Here is a 6,582-nt window from a genome sequence, read left to right on the forward strand (position 1 = left end):
TGTGCGCCATACAGAAGCGAGGGTCCTTCATTCCCACGGCTTGGCCGGCCGGGGACGGCCGGGGGACTTGACGCTTTCCCTCCATTTGATTGATTCTTCTCCAAGGCGTAACATTAAGGGCTGCACAGATTGCCTGCTTGAGAATCCCATCGTGAAGGGAACTTTCAATCTAAACGTGGTCAAGTTTTCACTGAAATCGGGGGAGGGAGGGGTGCTGGCAAGGATGGAGGGATCCGCGGGGAGGGAGAGACGCGGCCCCAGAGAGGGAGGAGACGCCCACCCGGCCGGCCGGGAGCGGGAGGTGTCTGGCCGTGGCGGCTGCGCAAGGGGCCGGCCGAGGCTGCCCTGTCCTTTCCCTTTCAGCACCGTCCGCCCGGCTTTTGGGGCTGGAGTGACCTGGGTGCGGGGAGGGGTGGCCCCAGTGGGGGTGGAGCCACTGGTCCGCCAGGACTATTCCCGCGGCCTTGACGGCCAATCAGCCCGTGCGGGCTGTAAACATCCCATGGCAGCCTCGCTTAAGTGTTAACATTTCTCCAGCCGGCGACCACTAGCTCGGAGCGCGCGGTTTTTCGCAAATGTGGGCCGCAGGCTCCTCCTAGCGACCAGAGTACGTCTTGGCAGGAGACGTGAGGCTTTGCAAGGTGCGTGGACAGTGCGCGCGCGCAATGCAGAAACGGGCTCCTCCAGTCGCTGGTGAATCTCTCCTGTTCTCCACGGAAAAGTCTTGCCCGGGCTCGGGCGGCTCCAACATACTCAGAGGGATGGCGACGCCCTCGCTGTAAGAGCCACTGTCGGCAGCACCCGTGGTTCAGTCGCTGTCGTGCAGTTCTCGATGTGCTCAAGAAATGAGCAGACTCGAAGAACTGCCACGAGAAAGGCGCCGCCTGGGACTCCGGTGGGCTCGTTTGTGTCCTAAGACAATGTCCGAGCAAGCGTGCGGAGAAGGGCTGAAGTCCGCCCTGTTCCATAGACCCCCGTTTGCCTCCCGGTCGCTGGATGCCCCTTTCCTTCCCCGATGCCTCTCTCTGCAGCGGCGTTCTCGCCTTCCGCAAGTCGCCTCCCTCCGCCTCTTTCATGAGGAAGGGAATTACGTAAACAAATGGCCGGAGTGCCGGAACGCTGGCGAGGAGGGTGCGGCGGTGTAAGCGAGCACCGCGGTGCCTCTCGGAGGCAGCTGTCGTGGCTGCCTCGGCTTGAGAAGGCGGAGGAAGCAGCGCCAGTTGGTCACCCCCGTCCGTTTGCTGAGCCGCGGGAGGGGAGCGCTACAAAGGCTCTCTCCGCCTCCCAGGCACCAAAGGTGTGACTTTATTGGGGCAGGAGGAAAGGTGTGAGCATCATGCAAATCCGGATCACTTTGGGCTGCCGTTTGCTTACACAGATGTTTGGCCTCTCTCCCTCACTCCCCCCCCCTCTTACTAACTTTTCAGGCAGTAAATTTAATCCGGAGAGAGCAAGTGGGCTTCCTGTCTTCCCAACCCTTTGGGAAGGGGGGAGGGGGTGGCGTTTGTTAACATCTGGATAAATGACTGCTTGTTGTGATTTAACAGGACTTGAAAGCAATCTGTTTCTAAATCCTCTTAATATTGTGGCATGCTTGGAGCTTGGCAAGAGGCATTTTCCCCTCTCAAGTAATTGAGGAAAAATGGGAAATCCAGATGGGCTAATAAAAAGGCATTTATTGAGCACCTTATTTTTGTGATTCAATGATTTCATTGTTTTAATCTTGTTTTATATATGGCCATTGTTGCCCTCTTGTAAGCCACCCTGAGCCCGCTCGCAGGGAGGGTGGGGTAAAAATACTAATAAATAAATAAATTCTCAAAAGTAAAAAGATGGCACAGCTAAGATAATTAACCAATAAACAATGAGGAACAAGGGACAAGAGGAACAAAAGCATCTCTTAAGGAAATCTATGCAGGTGGGAAAAATAAGGAACATTAAAGTAAACACATCAATGGGAAAAGCAACTTTGCTGGATAGGTGTCTATGCCAATGATCCACCTTGCCTAGTGATCAGAATGGGCTATCAATATCGGACAAAAACACAAAGAATTCAAAAAGACTCCCCACCTATAATTAATAAACTTGGAGACTTTTGTAGGGAGAAGGCTGTACTGAGGCTCACATTAGCTTTTGTCAGTCCTTAGAAATGAGATTTAAAGCGAACACACCCAGCCTGGTGAGGAATTCTGGGGAATTTGAAAGCTTGTTGCAGTAGTATCGCTACTGTACTGCAATAGCTTGTTGGTTGAAAAAGTCCAGGATTTGATTTTGGACATAATGTAATGTAAAAATAGAGCAATCGCAGCTCTACGTCTGTAGACATTCATTTATTTGGTATAAAGAAATTTTGTTGTTAAAACGTAGCCATTCAATTTAAAAGAGTTACAAGATTAAATTCAGCAGTTCTCTTGCCTCTTCCTGTAGGGAAGGAGGAACAGGAGCACACCTTTTGACTAATTTAAATAAGCACCCTCCCATCCATTCATTGATGTTTGCTTTAATTTGGCAGTGTATAGTTGGGAATTTTATTGGTGTTAAATGGTGTTAAAAGAATGATTACAATTGGGCTTTAAAAGACAGCTCCTTGCTGGTGGGGAGTGGGGACTCCTTGGAGAATCCAGAACTCTAAGGGGTTGTCACAGCCAGAGAATGCTGCTATAAACTGTAATAAAATGGGTAAAAAAATTTCTGTCAAGCATTGCAGTGTGTGGAGGGAGAGAAAAAGTGACCTGTCAATGGGTGCATGGTTGTGGCTTGGATATTATTTAACTCAGCTAATTTTAAGGAAGAACCATCTTTAGCCTAGTTGCAGCTATGTATTTGTTTGCAGCTATGAAATGGAGGAGGTTTTAGTCAGTTTATATAACCTCGCCTGGGAGACATTCCGGGAGGAACTGGAGATTACAGAGCTTGGTGATCAGCTCTTGGCCTCCTATCTGCACTCCCCCCCAGTGGCCGGCTCAGTAACCATATCAATCTCGTTGCCATGACAATGCCTGCCATTCCCAGGGCAACAACCTTGGGTCTCTCCTGTTATCTTGCGGGGGGAGAGAGCAAGCCGGCCAGCTATCACAACTTTGGAATTTGGAAAGGAAGGAGGGGGTAAGAAAAAGTTTAAATATGTTTTGTGTTAAGTAAAAAGTTGAAAAGAAAGCTAATTTTGGGGGATAAAAACCCTTCTCTCTTAAGTGGAGAAAGAGAGCAGGGCCATGGGAGTGCCCACACCCCGCAGTGGGACCCCAGTATTAAAGTCTGGATCCCGTGGTCTGCATAAATGTCAGTACCATGGCCCTCCTGGTTGCTAATTGCCCCGGGAGGTCATTAGGCTATGTGGTTTTTCTGCCTCCGCAACTTTTACAGGAATCCACATCGCACCTTGCTAATGTACACATTTAAAACTATGAGCCCAGATTTTGTTAAGTGCTAAATTTTGTTTATGATCCAGCTGTTCGTTAGCAAGGGAGCATGGGTTTTAACACCCAGAAACCCTTCCTCCACTGTTAGTGAAGGGGGGCATTGAAGATATGGCAATTTATTGCATGCAACCTTAAGTTTTATACATGGGGGTATAGGCATATCTGGGACTCCTAGTTTTTTGGGTGTTTTTTTTTTTAGACCTGCACCATAGTGCAGCCATGGTTACTCCACCACAAAATAACATCTCCAATCTCCTGGACAAGAGATTGGGAGCTCCCAACAAATGGTCTGTGAAAGAGCCCATGCAGGCCTCTTGTAATCTGCCTGCCTGGAAAAAAAGGGGGGGGGGAGTAGCAATTTAACATCCTGTATTTGATTGTGAATATGGGAGACCCAGGCTTGCCTTATCCAATAAAAAGTTGACATCAAAAGAAAATAATTGCAAGAGTGTATAGAACTACCATCATATAAGGATTGTAAACATTTGCTTGAAATTATTAACTTAGATAAAAGAAATGTTTAACTTAGATAAAAGAAATGTTTAGAAATTAACATAAAGCTTTAAAGCCATGATTAATGTATTGTTAATATTCTTATGAACAGCCTATCATGTTTTTAAAGCCATAGATCTCCATTGAAGTGACTCCACTAAGGTAAAATCAAATAATTATTTGACTAAATTGTTTTATTTTTGAAACATCTTTAACAAGGTATTCATTTGTGAGCCTGGAATCTCCTTTCTGTCTTGGCTGATGTGGCTTGCCCCTGACATCTACCCTGGAGATCAAGTCTGGCTACTGATGCTTCTAGCCAACAGCATTTGGCTGCTCCTGGCCTCCTTTGATGTTTCTGGCGACCACCACTGCTCCATTGCCTGAGGGAAACGCCATCCTGGTTTTCACATCTTTCACACATGACAAGTTGTGTCTCCGGTGGACCCAGAACCTGACCTGACATCAGTTTCCAGACGCCTATCTGGCCCTGCAGCAGGTGGAAGTTCCAGAAGCCGAGCCCCTGTCTACGCTTGACACATTTGCTATCGGTGTCACAGCAGCAGCAGTGGGTCCCAGAGCCGTTCCAGTTCTAGTGGGACCCACCCCTTTGTATTTTGCATCCTTCAGGCAAGCTTTGAAGCCTGCACTTCCACTACACCTTTGATAGTGCACAGCCAGCACTCTTGTGTTCCAGCTTTGTTCCTGTTTCATTCCTGTGTGTTCCAGAATTATTCCAGCTTTGTTCCTGAATAATAAATTTTGCAATCAGCCAGCCGACACAGAACTCTTTATGCCAGCAAGAGATTCCAGTCATAGTGACAGTGACTGTAGTGACTCTAGTGAATCTAGGTTTTCCTTCCCCAACCTTTCTATAAGCAGCCTTAGTAGTGATTTCTTTGACTTTTTTGACCTCAGTGAGCCGCGATTTATTTTTGAACCTGTCACAAGCCATTCTGATAGCCATATTGAAGACTATAGCCTTAGAAGACTATAGTAGACCATCTGGTCCCCCTTCCAGTCCTGCACCTAGCTTTGACTCTCTTAACTTCGCTTCAGATGACTTTGGACTTTTCATTGAGCCCTTTCATTTGCATCATCCAGGGCCAAGTGAATATTTTTGGGTTTCATTTTGTTGTAATCTTTTTTATGTTGATGTATATGAGCAGGACTATCAAAAGAATATTTAATTATTATATTTGTACGTAATTCCCAAACAAATTTGGTGTGTGAAAAGTTTATTGGGCCAAAATATATAGTGTCCCCAATTTACCGGAGTGTGGGTGGTGGACAAAAGTAATAGTACTTTATTTCTCCGTGTCTCTGGGTGAACGCTGCTGCGGGGCTCTTCCCCTTCTCCACCAATTCCCACCCAGTTCAGACCAGCATGGCCATGGGGAGCAGTCTTCCACATGCAGCATCCCAAGCTGGGGGGAGAAGGGAAGGGAAAGTGCTGTCTGCTGAGCAGTCCGAAGGATGCTGTCAGGCACCCAGTAAGGTGCAGTGTGCAGAGATGCTACTGCCTCCTTCCGAAGGGGAATTTGAGGCTGGGTTGACTCGAGGCTTTTTTGCTTGGAGCTGTTTGCCTTGCATTGGGAAGGGATAACTCTAGTGGTGGGGAAAACTCCAAGAGGGAGAGCTAGAAGAGGGGATGGGCATTCCTTAGGAGAGAAGGAATCCCACAATGATAGTTTCTCCCCCAACCCCCCAGCCCATTTCCTCATTCTCCTCCACATTTCCAAGCCCAGTCAGGCACAGAGATTGGGGGGGGGGGAGTCTAATGCAAGGGAGTCCGCTCTCCAAAGTAGCCATTTCCCCCAGTGTGATGCTCTGTATTCTTGAGCTGTGAATTTGAGGACAGGGACTGGCACTGAAGTGATATTGGAAAAGAGTGTGTGGCTTTCTGAAAACCCTTGTGCTTCAGTAATAATTATGCTACAATACAGTTTGTTAGTCTTAAAGGTGCTACTGAGCTTTTTACTATTTTGTATGTTATGACAGTGATATGAGATCCAATTGAGCTGTGAGTCCATCTCATGCTACTGACAGTAGTTACACATTAGACCTTGCCCAAATGGTTCTGGGCATTAAAGCACACCTGCCCTGTGGTGCTGGAAAGTGCTAGCAAGTCATAGCCAACTCATGGTAACCCTGTAGGATTTTCAAGGTAAGAGACATTCAAAGATGATTTGCAATTGCCCGACTGCATCATGTCCCTGGTATTCCTTGGAGGTCTCCCATCAAAATACTAGTCAGAGCTGACCCTGCTTAGCTTCCAAAACCTGATGAGATCAGGCTAACCTGAGCCATCTGGGTCCACGGCATGGTGCTGTTTGGGTGCTTCCCAGGTAATCATTTTCAACCTATTCCTGGGAGCCACAATCATTAGGAAAGAGACATGTGATAGAAGTGTAATAATAAATTACTCATAGTTGCAAGAACCAATAAGATTTGAGTTTGATGGGAGATTGGGCAAATTGATCTAAGGAACTGAAAGAAGAGAAAGTATTAGCAAGCTCAGTGATTAAGGATTTGAATAGAGTATAGTCCAATCCTGAGGATACTTCCCTGGGAGTAAGCCCCCTTGGATAGATCTCAGTAGGATGTCTCTGTTAGACTGATGAGGAATAGTTATAGGAAGGGGATAAACAATTAAAGTATATGAGAGAGA

This window comes from Gekko japonicus, unplaced genomic scaffold (assembly GCF_001447785.1).
Source record: "Gekko japonicus isolate JY-2015 unplaced genomic scaffold, Gekko_japonicus_V1.1 scaffold380, whole genome shotgun sequence".
Classification (NCBI taxonomy): Eukaryota; Metazoa; Chordata; class Lepidosauria; order Squamata; family Gekkonidae; genus Gekko; species Gekko japonicus.